Source organism: Podarcis muralis, chromosome 3, assembly GCF_964188315.1.
Source record: "Podarcis muralis chromosome 3, rPodMur119.hap1.1, whole genome shotgun sequence".
In the NCBI taxonomy this organism is placed as follows: domain Eukaryota; kingdom Metazoa; phylum Chordata; class Lepidosauria; order Squamata; family Lacertidae; genus Podarcis; species Podarcis muralis.
The window spans coordinates 85,446,384-85,463,017 of NC_135657.1; positions in this window are offsets into that span (position 1 = coordinate 85,446,384).

Consider the following 16,634-nt stretch of genomic DNA (forward strand, 5'->3'; position numbering starts at 1 on the left):
CTTCAAATGTTTTGATGGTTCTAAAGGCACAATTTACATAAATTCAAGCATCCTCGAGTTGCAATGTGTATGACCTATTTTGCTAGGGTATTATGTCTGTGTTGTTATATTTTACCATTAATATGCACAATTATAATTGGAAGTTTGGGTTACATTAAAGGGGAAAAAATTAATGTTGAAAACCAGCTCAAATCAGAAATAAACCTTTGAAGCTTAAAGTATTTATAGTAAAAATAGTCACAATTATAAGAAGCATACAGAACCATGGAAAAGTACATATTTCTGTAACAGTTGCTTAAGCCTCAAACTGACCTGTATATGAATTTTCTGTTCTGTCACCTCCTTGTTTCCTCGACTTACAGTGCAATCTCATACATGATTACTCAGAAGTCAGCCCCAGTGATTTCCGTGAAGCTTATTTCTATGCACTTTAAATGGATATAGAATGGCAGCCTCACACAGTTAACTTCTTAAGGCAATCATTCCTTCTGACAACAACACTGTATCACGACCAAGGAGAAGGGTCATTATAGAGCAGGGGTCAGCAACCTTTTTCAGCTGTGGGCTGGTCCACCATCCCTCAGACCATGTGGTGGGCCGGACTGTATTTTGAAATAACAAATGAACAAATTCCTATGCCCCACAAATAACCCAGAGATACATTTTAAATAAAATGACACGTTCTACTCATGTAAAAACACGCTGATTCCCGGACCGTCCGCGGGCTGGATTGAGAAGGCGATTGGGCTTCATCCGGCCTACCCTTGTTATAGAGCATATGCTTTACCTGCAGATGGTTCCAGGTTCAATCATAGGGCTGAAAGGATCTAGTCCTCGCCACAGAATACTGGATGCAGTTGGATGTTCCTTTACAGATGGCCACCCAACAGTTCCCTTCCCTGTTGAACTTCAGGCATCTGCTCAAGTTCTTTTTTTAAAACCCCAGCAGGATTTTTAATGGAATTCTGATTTCACCGTGTCAGCTCTTTTTAGTTCTATTTTATTGAGCCTTCTGTAAACCCCTTAAAGACTGTAAATTAAGCAGTATATAAATTGTAAAAATATACATATCATACAGAACGGACACCCTGATAAGACTGTATCTGCAGAAGGCCCTCTGCAGCAGAATGCAGTGATCAATTAAGGAGTGAGAGAATATTTTAGGTATCTGAGCATAAGTGATAGTAACCAGTTAATTATTGCATATAACAGTATACTCTCTGGGAAATGATATTTTACTAATAAACTACTATTCCTTCAGAGAACCAGGAGTTTAAAAATAGACATACTTAGAGTGACTTGTTTTTTTTTTTGCAAATGTCTCATATCAAATTTGTAGGCATAATATTTACAGCACAGCAAAGCTTTCAGCCCACTGCTGTCTTAATTCCTTTTCACAATTATCCATATCCCTTATGCTAAATGAAATAGTCTGATAAAGAATCAAAGGTGGTAAACAAAAACAAAAAAAGGACACAAAATAGGCAATATTTAATTTTTTTCTCATTTTAAATGCTAATGGCACAAAACATTTTTTTTAAAAAATGTAAGTCACTAGCTAACTATGAATGATAATCCATTTTTTTCTTAGGGTGTATAGCCAGAAACTCACTATGAGTCACCTCTCATCTGTGATAGAGAAAGCATATGGGGTTGCAAATGCTGGGAGATCCAGAGCTGAAATGCAATATCTATTTTTCAAGCACGGTTTAGAACAGTTTCACACCATTACTTTCAAGGGTTATGAGTCTATTACATGTCCATTAGGGCACTTACCAAAGACAAATCAAAGAATTATATCTGCAATTCATGCCTGTAATGGGTGAGGACTCAACAAGAAGTTCCAGATGGCAAATGAATGAAAAACCTGTTTTGGGGGGAGAAAGACAACAAACTTTGGATTTTGAACATATGTGAACATTCAATGTATCCGTCTTCTCAGCGACAGTGTGGCGATTATTTGACATTATATAATCACATCTTCCTAAAACAGGCACAAGCAGGCAAATCGCAGAAGCTCAGCCGCTGAGATGTAGCATAGCTCTAGGTCTAAATACTCAGCCCAGTGATGCATCACTAAAATTAAGTGCATTCTAGATCACATCCATTCACCATAGTTATATATCTGAATGCAGATGTCTTCATATGAAGGACTCTGCAAATCGTGTCCTTAGCTAACCAGTAATACAGAAAATTCCATGAATATTTCCACCATGTGACTAAAAGCAAAGGCTGCCTGATTTGTGAACAGGGACTTCTGAACATTCATGCATTTTACTCAGAGAGAGAAGGAGAGAAATATTCACATTTACTTATTTGTATCTAGGCATCAGACAATCACAAACAAAGGGAACTACATTCCTGTATAAAAGCAACACGAGTTAAAAATAAATAAAAATTGCAAAAACCCAAGTAAGAAAACAAACAAACAAACACAAAATGCTGACAATACACAGCATTTTACATTAAAAAAATTCAATTGGAAATCTCAAGCTGAGAAATGAAATAAAGATGTAGTAACCATTTCTAGAGGGCTAGAGGCATCAGGCTGTTGCAGCAAAATCAGCAGAGAGCCTTGTGGCACCTTAAAACTAATACATTTCTTATGGCATAAGCTTTCCTGGACTAGTGTCCACTTCATCAAATACATAGAGTATTCTAAGTTGTAAGTATATATTTTTGATCTCTCTCTCTTTCTCCCCATCTTCTGCCATCCCCCCACCATACACATGCAAACACACCCATACACATATATGCATGTACAGTTTTTGAGGACGAGGAATTATCTTTCCTTCAACCTGCAAAAGAGGTAATGCTGGAATGAGAACTGCTCTTGAGACAATAGCCACAGGCTTCCAGCATAATGTCTGGCTACTTTTCCTCTTCACAACTGTGCATTCAGTTGTCAGTCTTAAGCAGTCTAGAGTCACTCATGGATACCTGCTGAGAATGTATGTGTACATAGCCAATTAAAGAAGTCATTGCAGATCCGCCATCTAACTTGTGACCAGTTAATCAACTCCATTTAAATACAGCTTCAATAAAGATGTTGTTTTGGGATATTGGGTTGGCTGCAAAGAATTGCAAGAGGAATGAAAACAGATACAAGTGCTGTCCCACAAACATGCCTGAACACATCTGAATGAGTGTTTACGCCTGTTCCAGAGTGGTTCTTACGCTTTCATTTGGGCAAGTGGTTGTGGAAACTCTTGAACAAGAGAAGGAACATTGCTGGAAATCCTGTTTGCAGCTGCCTCAAATATGAACCTATCACCCTGGGTAATGGCATATTCTCAAGTTCTGGACTGGCTCATATTACCCAAGCTAACCACTGGATCCTACTGAACAGGAAGGTGTATAAAGCACTTCCTGTCTCTGCCGAGAGAGTGACTTCCTGGTTTGTTGGCTCTGACTTCTGGATTGCCCCTCAGTCCTGACCCCCTGGCACAACCTTCATTCCCTCTGACTGCTATGTATAATAATAATAATAATAATAATAATAATAATAATAATAATAATAATAATTTATTATTTATACCCCGCCCATCTGGCTGGGCTTCGCCAGCCACTCTGGGCGGCTTCCCCAAAAAATACTGTAATACATCAAATATTAAAAGCTTCCCTAATCAGGGCTGCCTTCAGATGTCTTCTAAAAGTCTGGTTGTGATGGCCTGGGAATCCGATTCAGAGGCTGAACCGGAGGAATCCCAGCCTGCACAGGAGTCCCTGCCTCCAGGGCCAGCTGAACTGGGGCAGGGCCTTGATTCTGAAGCGCCTGCACCTGTGCCGGATGCTCAGGAGCAGGCACCAGGTGAATCCACTCTGGCTCGGGAGGTGGTTGAGGACTCAGTGCCTACAGGTGAGTCTCCCACTGGGTCCAGTAACCCTTCAGCCTCTCCTGAACTGCAGAGGCTCAGGGCAGAGAGGCGGAGGGAACTGGTTTCTCCCAGGAGGAGTGCTCGCCTTAAGGCCAGGAGAGGCGGGGCTCCTGGGGGCCGGGACCGCCCCTGGCCTTAGAGAAGATAAAGGCCAGTCAGCCCGGTCCCAGGTTGCGGGAGCAACGTCGTTGAAGAGCTGTTTTGGCCAGCACCCAGTCCGGTTCCCCCAGAGTTCCTGTCCTTGCCCGGCTCCTCGCTGTGGACCCTGCTTCGCCCGTGGAGGACTGTCTGCCAACCCTCGACTCAGGTCCTGGACCTCGCCCCATGGTAACCTCCCCCCTGGACCAGCACACAGGTAGTTGTTGTTCTCTTTGACATCTGGTGGGAGAGCATTCCACAGGGAGGGCACCACTACCGAGAAGGCCCTCTGCCTGGTTCCCTGTAACCTCACTTCTCACAGTGAGGGAACCGCCAGAAGGCCCTTGGTGCTGGATCTCAGTGTCCGGGTAGAACAATGGGGGTTGGAGACGCTCCTTCAGGTATACTGGGCCAAGGCCGTTTAGGGCTTTAAAGGTCAGCACCAACTTAGTCTTGATGCCTACCCCCTAAACCAATGCAAGTTTGCAGTCTTGTGAACATCATATGAGATACACCTAGTTGCTCAGCACATTTGAAAATCATGTCCTCCCTAAAAGAGGGCACGTGTTGCGGTGAGACCTGGAGACTGACCTCCTGGTTGTGGGTGGGTATATTGGACAGCCACAACACCTGATTGGTAGGTCCCTCATTGCTGTGTTTAATCTGGCCAATGGGGTGCAGTCTAAATGGATCGAGGGACCTATATATACCTTGCCATCCCTATGTGAAGGGTATTCTGTTAAAGGAATCCAAGGACTCAGCTTGGTTTGGTCAAACTCCGAGAGGGGGTTGTGCCCGTGTCTGAGTCCAGGGGAGCATCTGGGGAGTGAACAGAGTCTGTTCCTGGGCTTTTCACCTACCACAGGTGTTCACCCTTGGTTGACCTATGCTGGAGCCCTGGGTCAGCGCTACCTGCAAGGGTGCAGGGAGCTAGTCAGACCAGAGGCTATGCAACCACTCACTTTTCTGTAATCAATAAAGTTGTGGCCTAAATTCTGTCAAAAACCAAAACTAACATTTGAGTCAAATGTGTGTTTATTTAGGGGGGAGGTCTCTGGGTCTGAACACGCAAATAGGGACTTCCCAGTATTACACCACAAAGAAACCAAAAAAACGAATGAACAAACTTTCAAAAATCTGGTCCATGTTGAACCATATAGATCATCTATATGGTTCTACACTGAGAGAAAATAAACCACAGTTGGGAAATACACTTTCCTTCACTTCCTTTTCAGTGTATTAATGCCTGAAAAGATAAACCATCTCTGCTTTAGTGTCTCTTGACTTTTTGAGAAGTTCAAGGTTAGCTTTAATATGTTCAACATAATTTCTAATGCGGCAATTAAAACTCTTAAAACTCTTAAGAGAAGCAGCATAGACCAACCGTTTTCATTTTCTTTCATTTTCTTTTGAAATGAATGGTCTTTAATTCGTGTTAAAATTACAACAATCTAGTGGAGAAAACTGCCTTGTTTTTTTAATCATCCGTATGTTAATAGGCTTGCTTCTACAAAACGGAAGGCAAGAAAAACTGTCACAAGGAAGCAAAACTTGAACTGGAATAATACGTTTTCTGGACTCCTTTGCCAGATGCCTTCATTAGAGCCCACTTGAAGCAAACTTTTACATGACAGCGTTTCCCTTCTCCATTTCCCAGACACAATCTTGTTGTTCTGCATAGCCCAACCAGGACATTCTGCTACAGAAATGTGCAAATGATGTGGAAGACCAAAACAGTGAGTAGCTCTACAGTACACACTATGGAAGAGATAGAGGGTATAATGAAGAGCTCATTTGAAGCAATCTCCCTGAGTTCAAGGGGGAAAGTGCACAGGCACTATTTTAAATAATCCACTTGAGAGTGCTAATCAAATAAGCTTTATTCCAAGTAGACCCTTTGAAATTAATGGTCATAAATTAGGCTTTCCCCAATAGTAGATTTCCATTCCCTTTGCTCATATTTCAGTTGCCTAAGGCTGCAATCCTTTGTAAGAGTAAGCCCCACTGAACACAATGGTGCTTGCTTCTGAGTAGACATCTAAGAGTGTATAAGGTTGTCTTAGATATTTCTTTGGCAACATTTGCTCATGACTAAACAGCCATTGTACTCAGTGAGATATTGTATTCAGTGAGCAATTATATTATGTCCCAATTGCACCATACATTTAAAGTAGTATATACCACTTTACATGGACATAATTTCTCCCAAAGAAACCTGGGAATTATACTTTGTTAAGGGTGCCGAAAGTTGTTAGGAGACCTCTATTCCCCTCAAAGATCTACAGTTCTCAGAGTGGTTTCGCTGTCAATCCGACTTCCCATGAAACTCTGATAATTGTAGCTATGTGAGGGAAATAGAGGTCCCCTAACAACTTTCAGCACCCTTAACAGACAACAGTTCCCACGGTCCTTGGGGAGGAAACCATGACTGTGGTATGATGTTGCTTTAAATAATTGCGCAGATGGAGCCTTAGTCTAGTCACAGGAGGACTGTCAAGCACAAGGCAGACCCAAGGACTTGGCAGGTTTCGCTGAAAGTGGCTTGCAAGCTATGTTTAAGCTTCGTCTAATTAGATATGTAAGGCCTTCTGTGCTTCTCAGTTTTGGGGGCCATAATAATAACAAGCTCAGATTTATTTCTGTATTAGTTGCAGCATATCACAGAAATGAAGGATGCAGTGCCTAGGCATGATTATTAACAAACAAACAAACAAACAAACAAAGTATTATCTTACAAATTTTCACAGTGGATGGGGAGTAGGCCAACCAAAATTAATTGTCATTGCAGTGATCATGATAGTACAGAAAAATCAAAGGAATCAGGCTGGTCTGTTGGGGGGCGGGGAATCTTTTGAGTTCTCCAAAACTCTGCATCAGGCTGGATGATAAGCAAAGAGGGGGTGGGGGGAACTGGCTTGATAATGTAGCTTAAGGATATAACTAGGTACCTTATAACGTCCAACATAATCCATCTAGTTCAGTTCTATATACCATGATGGCCATTAGTTTCCTAAGGTCTCAGGCAGACATCCTTTCCAACTCTATAACTGAAGGTTCATTCACCAGAGGTGTGTGTGTGTGTGTGTGTGTGTGTGTGTGTGTGTGTGGATATAGGCTCATCCGCTCATCACTAAGAAGAGTGTTTGAGATAGTGTTTTTTTGTTCTTTGGGGCCAGTGGAAATCAGCATGCTCAAAGCCACACCATCCACCAGTTTGGGCTGAAATGTTCCAGTGTGGGACCCTGATCATGCAGAACTGGCAACAACATCACTAAGGCAAACATATCATAAAGGATTCAGAAGTGAACTATACCAGCAAGAAATAATATAGGTCATATTAAGAATTGCCGAAGAAACTGAGACTGTTTAAAGGGGGAAAGCAAAAGTATGGTGGCAACTTTAGAATACTCAAAATGATATCAAAAAAGGAATCCAACTTTCTCTGCCCTCTCCCCTGAGAACAGAAGCTGAAAAACTGAGTTTCAGCATGCAGAAAGACATCACTCTCGCTAATTTCAGTGGGACTTCCTTCCTAGTAAGCATGGTTGGGATTACTTCCTTAAGATAAAACTATACAAGCCACTTAGCTGCAGAATATGCTGAAAAGGGAGGTTCTAGAATCTGGTTCTTGAGAGCTTTCAAAGAAAGATTGGCTGGGCATCTGCACCTACAGCATCTACTTCTTCAGACCACTCACTGCATTGTTTCCTACTTCACAATTCTACTTAAATGCCTCTCTTTAACTATTTCGTACAATTTAGTTTTTCACATGTATAAAAATAAGGCTGATGATAAGATAGGGAGGTTTTTTCAATGAAACAAAATCTACTGCCTGCTGTTATAGACTAATTGCTCACAATCAATGAGCTCTTATCCCTTTCATTGTGAAATTATTAGCATTACTTAGGTTATTAAGGCTACTTAAGATTAGGGTTGTCCTCCCCCTCTAACATTCTCTAATTTTAAATTAAACACACACGATAGAAGACTCCAGTGTGAATTAAAAGTTTAATTATGTTGATAGTGAATAAGCATTTAAAGATTCTCATAATCAATATTCTCACACAATATAGCAAAAGACCTTACAAGGGTAATTTATGGGCAAATGCAAAGAAAACAAGAACGATCATGAGCTCCGTGGGAGAGCTTTCAAAACACCTGCCCTGTCAATAGCTTCTTAAGACAATACGTTTCCCTACTGATATTTGGAAAGAGGTGTTTCCAGGCAGGAGGTTGCAGGGAAATATCAACAGCAAACTAAAACTGGAATCTATCCATGCATACTTAGGAAGAAGCTCCATTGAACTCAATGGGACTTACTTCTGAGCAGATATGCATAACATTTTGCTGCACTGGTATGAATCAGCAGAGTCAAACACTTTAAGTACCATAAAAACCACAACAGTGGAGCTGAATTTTTCATAAATCAATCCTGAATCCAGATTACTGAAGTGACACACATTGCCTTTCAGTCTGTATGGATCCCAAAACCTGGAGAAGAGATCACTCCGAACTTCACTCAGGATTAGACCTAGTTCTTTGACCTCTGCAAGAATGTGTTTTGCCTGACTCTCTTTCCTAGCTTTGTTGACCTCCTTTTGAGACACCAGCTTTGTAAATTAGATTTTTTTATTAGCTGCTGTCCTAGGAAACTAGAAAGAGGATAAAAGGAGAAACGAAGGAAAAGAATACACCATACAGTTTCCCCCCACAGAATAAACATACAACATTCTCTCTTCTCTGATTGTACACAGTGTCCACATGTATACATCTTAGAAAAACATTTGCAACTTTCTGCAGATGATAAAGTTGAGAGGGCAGTGGCAAAGCCTATGACAGAGAGAAAGTGAAGTGGGGGGGGGGGTGTGATTTAGAAGACCTGATTCTCCATAGCATGAAATCACATAACTGGAGCAGGTGTTCTTTTCTCTCGCTTGCCTGAATTGGGCTGTCAGCTTTCAAGCACTAAGGGCAAAACTAGATGTGATGCTAAATGCATCACTTCAAGTATCCCAAGTGTAAATGCCCACCCCCAAGAGGGAGGAGAATGCGGATTTCTCTTGGGACCTTGGAGCATGGGAAAGGAGGTTAATTCTTACCACCACCACCCCATTAGTCCCAATGCAAACTACCTCCCTCCTGAAGCTATTATTTGCTGTGGGAGGCAATCCCCTTCCACATAGAATTTTCATTAGGCTGCAGGCAGGGAGGAAAGGGTCATCCCACTGTTGTTGACCATAGTCTCAAGGAAATTGGCAGCTACTTCGTATTGTCACAACCCTCATGGCTGTTTAGCATTGTGTCTTGTTGTTATGGTGGAATGATAATTGCTTTGAGGTGACTGGCATTTTCCCCCACCCCTTTTGTCTAGGAAGCAGTGCATCTGTTGGCATTCTTTACCACTTGTTGCATGCATACAGTAGCAGCAAGTGTGAGGGACCTCAGGCATGGGTTCCAAATGTGGACCTCCAGGCCTTGCAGTCTGGCCTTTGGGACACTACACCTTCTGAACCACCCCCTTGCCTCAGGTCACACCCCTCACCAGCCCCACTTCTCATACCCCTTAATGTTCTCTGCTTTCCCCGTTGAATCTCGCCAGAGTGCTGCATACTCTAGTTATCTCCCGCTTGGACTACTGCAATACGCTCTATATGGGGCTACTTTGAAGGTGACCTGGAAACTACAAATAATCCAGAATGGGGCAGCTAGACTGGTGACTGGGGGCGGCTGCCGAGACCACATAACACATAATGACCTACATTGGCTCCCAGTACGTTTCCGAGCACAATTCAAAGTGCTGGTGTTGACCTTTAAAGCCCTAAACGGCCTGGGCTCAGTATACCTGAAGGACTGTCTCCACCCCCATCGTTCTGCCCAGATGCTGAGATCCAGCGCCGAGGGCCTTCTGGCGGTTCCCTCATTGCGAGAAGCAAAGCTACAGGGAACCAGGAAGATGGCCTTCTCGGTAGTGGCACCCGCCCTGTGGAATGCCCTCCCATCAGATGTCAAAGAGATAAATAACTACCTGAGATTCAGAAGACATCTGAAGGCAGCCCTGTTCAGGAAAGTTTTTAATATGTGACATTTTAGTGTATTTTTGGTCTTGGTTGGAAGCTGCCCAGAGTGGCTGGGGAAACCCAGCCAGATGGGCGGGGTACAAATAAATTATTATTATTATTATTATTATTATTATTATTATTATTATTATTATTATTATTATTAGACTACTGTACAAAAGTGAAATCTAAATTTCTTGCTTTGCCCACTTTCCCCTGTAGTCTCACCCGCTGTAGCCCCTGGAAAGTTGCCCAGATGGGAAAGCAGCCTTTGGCTGAAAAAGTTTCCCCATCAATGTGCAAACAGTAGAGATGGAGAAAGTCAGGGGCAGCTGTTCATGCTGGTCTGCACACCAAAGAAGAAAGGAGAGCAGGCAGTAACTGAGCGTCATCAGGACCAAATCACTGGAGTCTGGGAGCTGGCATCTCTCAGGTACTCAGGTCCTTCCTGCAGGCTTCCCACAGGCATGCGACTGGTCATTGTGCAAACAGGATGCTGGACTAGATAGGCCTTTGGTTTGATCCAGCACAGCCACCTCCTCCCCTTTCTCTTTCCTGTGGTTAGCATTTGATATGGGGAAATGAGAAGTTTTGATACTGCCTCAAGGTTTCTTTTAACATTCCGCTGGATAGCTACGTCCAATTTTACAGAATGCGATAGCTCCTACAATGTTTGCAATCTCCTATTTTCCATGCGGAAGATTATAGTCAAGCTGCAGGTGAGAGGCAGCAGAATACACACAATGTACACAAATTCCAAATCACTTGCTTCACCCCTGCCACTTAATATGTTTTCCTTACACTAAGACATCTTTCACAGCGGAAACACATCACTCTTTTCCCACTGCTCATTGCTTTCCACTGACCCATTCAAGATTGAAAACCCAAGTGACTCAGCAATCTTTTTGAGTAAAATGCACTAAGAAAACAAACAGAAGTCTTTCAAGTTTTGCACCTCTTTAATAAACTCTGGAACCCTCGTTCTTTTTTAAAATAACAACAACAATAATCTGCATTTTAAAAATCAAGACTGTTCTTAAGGGATACAAGTAGTATAGCATATACAGTGGTACCTCGGGTAAGTACTTAATTCGTTCTGGAGGTCCGTTCTTAACCTGAAACTGTTCTTAACCTGAGATACCACTTTAGTTAATGGGGCTTTCCACTGCTGCCGCACGATTTCTGTTCTCATCCTGAAGCAAAGTTCTTAACCCGAGGTACTATTTCTGGGTTAGCGGAGTCTGTAACCTGAAGCTTTTGTAACCCGAGGTACCACTGTATAGCTCCTGTCAAAGTCAGAAGTGACAAGTGCCCCATGCATGTTGAGATTTTAGCCCCAACAGCTCCTTCCCACACCTCCACCCTTAGGATCCCTCTACCTCTTTTTATTGAACCCCTTATTTTTAATTCCTCATTTTTATTGTTCCCCTCTTTTATTTCAACACCCCCTGTTTTTATTGATCTCCTCTTTTTAATTTTGTTCCCCCTATAAAGTTTCAAAATTGGGTCCTGTCAGATTTCACTAGGACAAGACCTACACATAGTATACTACAGTGGTACCTCGGGTTACAGACGCTTCAGGTTACAGACGTTTCAGATTACAGACTCTGCTAACCCAGAAATAGTACCTCGGGTTAAGAACTTGCTTCAGGATGAGAACAGAAATCATGTGGCGGCGGTGCGGGAGGCCCTATTAGCTAAAGCGGTACCTCAAGTTAAGAACAGTTTCAGGTTAAGAACGGACCTCTAGAACGAATTAAGTTCTTAACCCGAGGTACCACTGTACTACTAATATTCTTAACCATGTGGAAAAACACTATCCGAGCCAGACCTGTTTTGATTTGTTCAAGCTGTGTTGTATCAACACAAGACGGATGCTTTGTACAGACAAGAAGAACTAATGAAAATACATTCCCTATCTAACACCAAAGAAAAAAACCATCAGCAGAACATTTGCAAATTGTGACTATTGTCACTTTGCAATGATAAAGGATGAAGCCCTGCTACAAAACAGGCCTAGCCAATTAAACAGATATATAAATAAGCAAAGAAATCAATTAAGCAAATAACAAAAGAGAACATTTTCTCTTGCATGGAAGTGACAAATTGTAATTATTGTTTACATGGTTTCTGATTCCCCCCGCCCCTTTATGAGTGATTGTTTTCTGTTACATTTAAATGGTGTGAGTGATACCACAATTCCACTGAAACTGTTTTTAGCCTGAAGGAATGTAGTGCCACATAAGGAGAGAAGGCAAACAACAAATAAAGGGAAATGATGAGACTGTTGGTATTTTGTTTTGAAACAAGAAAGGAAGGGTCATTTCAAGAATTTATTCTACGGCATCCTGTTGATATTCATTTTGTTGTTGGTAGTCAGATCAAACTTGGTGGCTTGCAAAGGATGTTACTTCCCACTTGAGAATTGCTGCACATCATCATGGGATGCAGTTTTCACTCGCTTTAGACCACAAAGAAATAAAGCCGAAAGAAATGGCACATTTTGGCTATCATTTCTGTTCTCTGCCCCCTAAGATTGCATTGAGGGCCGAAAAAAGGAAAATGTGAGAAACCTGAAGCTGCTGCTGCTGCTGCTGCTGCTGCTTCTTCTTCTTCTTCTTCTTCTTCTTCTTCTTCTTCTTCCTCCTCCTCCTCCTCCTCTTCGTCTTCTGATATATATGCCGCCCTATACCCAGAGGTCTCAGGGTGGTTCACATTCAGGGGGATGGAACCTCAAAGTGAACGACACTGTAAAAACTTCACAATTATAGTAATTGCCAATGCCAGGAGGTTATTGTTATATCTGAGTGTACCATGGGGAGAGGGGAAGGTTAGCCTTACAATGGACAAAGCTCTGTTGGTATCACTCTTTCATAGGAGAAATGTTGGAGGGGGTGGAATAGGACATACCTCTTTTGACAGGAGAAATTTGGAGGGTATGCATCATGTAGTTTATCTGGGAGGAACTGAGGTTCTAGTACATCTGTCATGGATTATGCTCCAGGGCCTCACAGTGCCACCAAACAAAACAGATGCCTACCACAAAGAAGATTGCTTGGATGTTCATCCTGTGCTCAGAAGCTATTGTGATGGTAACCATGTCCAGGGCCATGCAGAGTAAACCGTCTGCAGGATTAGCAGAGGAAAAACCATGATGGAACAAAAAAAATCCAGGAAGTAGTAGTTTCCTCTTTCAACTTGAGATTCAGAGTATAGTGGTACCTCGGGTTAAGAACTTAATTCGTTCTGGAGGTCCGTTCATAACCAGAAACTGTTCTTAACCTGAGGTACCACTTTCGCTAATGGGGCCTCCCACCGCCGCTGCACAATTTCTGTTCACATCTTGAGGTAAAGTTCTTAACCCGAGGTACTACTTCCGGGTTAGTGGAGTCTGTAACCTGAAGCACCTGTAACCTGAGGTACCACTGTATAAAGGACAGAAGCAATAAGTTGATGTAGTGTGGGCTCCCTTGCCTTTCGTGCTGAGGTATGCCAGATGTCCTTTCCTTCAGAAGCCTGCCCTGAGGAAAGGATGATAGCCGGCTGTCTCCTCCAGAGCAGTGATCAAGGTGAGTAGTGATAACACTTCCCCTGGAAGCTTCCTGCCTGGTCCTCTCCTCTTGGGACCTAGCTGTGGATACTTCCCCTCTGCCATCTACTCTCATTCCATGAGAGGATGGAAGCGTTATTCATGGTTGTCCTGCTTTTCTCTCCAACCCCTCTTTTCTTCAAAACTTCCTTCTTGCGGCTGCTGCCCATGTCATGTTAGGCACCAGCTGTGAAGTGGTGCAGCCCTCATGGGCACCCAGAAAGCTGAGTACAACCGAACTATGGCATGAAGAGGGTGCTCTCCCACTTGGAGCTGAAGCCAGCGGCTGGCCATTGCAGTCCAGAAAAGGACCAGCCCTCTCAGGGTCATTTGGGTACATGCAGCTCTCTTTGATGGCATGCCTAATCCAGAGCCTCACATGCTCCTTAGAACTCATGCTGAATATTAGCCACAAGGATTTCCCCATTCCCTCCAGTGAAATATATGCCATGCAGTTGAGAAACCATTTTTGTTTTATACCTCAAAGGATGGTTGGATATGAATGATCAGGAAACAATCACAAGATTTGGAGTCCCATTTCAGTTAATCCATAACCACATTGCCACCATTCCCCTCTATAGCCAAACCCATTTTAGTCGATCTGTATTTTTAGACAAAACCCTTTGCTTGAAGGGTATGGTTTTGCATAGCCTGCTCACACTGATCAATTAACTTCACTACAGATATATTTAAAAAATATATAAAATAATTCAAACAGCTTTTCTGAGTTTGAGAAGAAAAAGGAAGTCACCGATTGAGCTATTCGGTTATTGAGTGCTTTTGTCATAAAATAAAAAGGCACACAAAATTAGCAGGGACACACAGAATGACTTTGATAAACAGCAGCATGATTTATTTGGAGGTTTGGTTTCACTTCTAAAGCTGGTAGAGTGCGGGGGGGGGGGGGCGGCACGACAGACGGGACCCCTTACCCAGGCCTCGTATTGTGACATGGAATTCTGTTATCACCCCAAGAAATAAACAATTGTTTAAGGAAATGGGTGATGATAGTTGTACTCTGTGCTCTCTCTGATTCAGTCATGCAAGACTAATTTCCTGGCTGTGTCTGAATGCATATAAAGCTGCTCTGTAACTGCTGCTGACAATGAACTAGTGACTGGAAAAAGGAATCTTAAATACAGTCACATCTCCTGACTGTTAAAATCCTTTTTACAATGCATGGTGGTCTAATGAACTCTCTCTCTCTCTCTCTCTCTCTCTCTCTCTCTCTGTGTGTGTGTGTGTGTGTGTGTGTGTGTGTGTGCAAAGATGCACACACACACACACACACACACACACACACATGTGCATTTCAGAAGTGCCAGCAGCAAAAAAAGAGAAAAAGGAAAACGAAAAGTTTGGATATCCGTTACGTCCTACAGCAGTTGCTAGGTAACCAAATGCTCTTTAAATAGAACTTCTTTACCAACCTTGCATTATTGACTCCCCCCCCCACTCCCCCCACGCCTTTATTTTTCTCTTAAATAATTGCTGTATGTTTCAAATTTTAAAAGTACATAATTTTGAAGCCCGTAATTTAGCAAATACTTCCCCCTCCCCAGTAAAAAATGATGTGGATATCTGAACATGCAATAGTTGTCTATGACCAGGTTGTATTCAATATGAAGCTTCTAGGAAATTTGGGTGTAAATAATAAAACCAACTGGTTTTTTTGATTGTTTGTTTGCGTGTGTATCAAATAACAAACTGTCTTCCTTTGCATCTTCCTTATCTGTCTTCTTAACCTACTCTGTACCAGAATGCTAAGAACCTCATGAAGTGTATGAAACGACCATTTACACCCCCATCCCTGAGGAAGCAGTTACAGTATTTTGTTTCTTTGCTGGCATAGTGGCCCCTCACAATATAGAAAGCAAACAAGAGTGGTAAGAAAATAACCAAAGGCGTTTTACTGCACAGCTTTAGAGCTATTCATAGATTAGTTTGGTCATTTATGAATGTTGTCATCTACAAGAAGAAGCAAGGCCCTAAATTCATTGAGTTTATTGCTGGGTTAAAAAAATGCAGTGCCAGAGGGAAGGAAGATAATCTGCAACTGGGCACAGCTATGCAATACTGTGCTTCACACCAAGATGCAAATGGAGCTTCGGACACTGTGAATCAGTGAAGCAGATGGTTCTACTGGCTCTTAGAAAACAGTGATCTTTGAAAAGGCAGGCAGGCAGGGAGAGCACAAACAGGGCCACTGGGTTGATGGCTTTCTCTGTCTCCTCCCACACTGCCCTGTCTATTTGTAAACATCCCCCAGCAATTCAAAATGACTATTGTGTGAGTCCATTTCCTGCATTTTTGGAGTTATGCTGTTCCCAAGCCCTTCACAAGTTGCAATGGTGGATCACCCATTAGAATAAGTAGGGCACCGTCCCACCAGCCTCAATCTATGCACAGCCAGTCCCCACCTGCATCCTTTAGGGTTGCCATATTTCAAAAAGTAAAAACCAGGACACCACAGAAGTTGTTGAACTTTTTTCCGACAAACCCCAAAGGGTGTTTTGTTTTTTTACAAAAACGCCCCCCAAAATGTAATTTTTCGATTGACTTGCCTAAGATCCAGGACAAAGCACCGCCTTTCAGGAATCCCCCCGGATGTCAATTCCACCTTTGAAATCCTGGTAATGTCCGGGAAAATCCGGAAGTATGGCAGCCCTACATCCTTACTTGCAACCAGTTCATGGTGTGAGATTAGCTGTCAGTCTCCTCAGTTTTACTGCGGAGGAACCAGAATTGGTTGCTTCTGCTTCTCAGTAGCTCTGGTGCCACCTAGTGTTTGCCTCCTTGCCATCTCCTTTACAAGTCCCAATGGGCACCAGCTTCCACTGAAAGGGTGTGGCTGGAGATGAGAGAATGCTTTGTTCCTCCACACCAGAGGAGGGTGTACTAGAATGGTCTGAATACAGGTATTTCTCTTTTATTTAAGTAATCTAGTGGAGCACTATCTATCTCTATCATCTA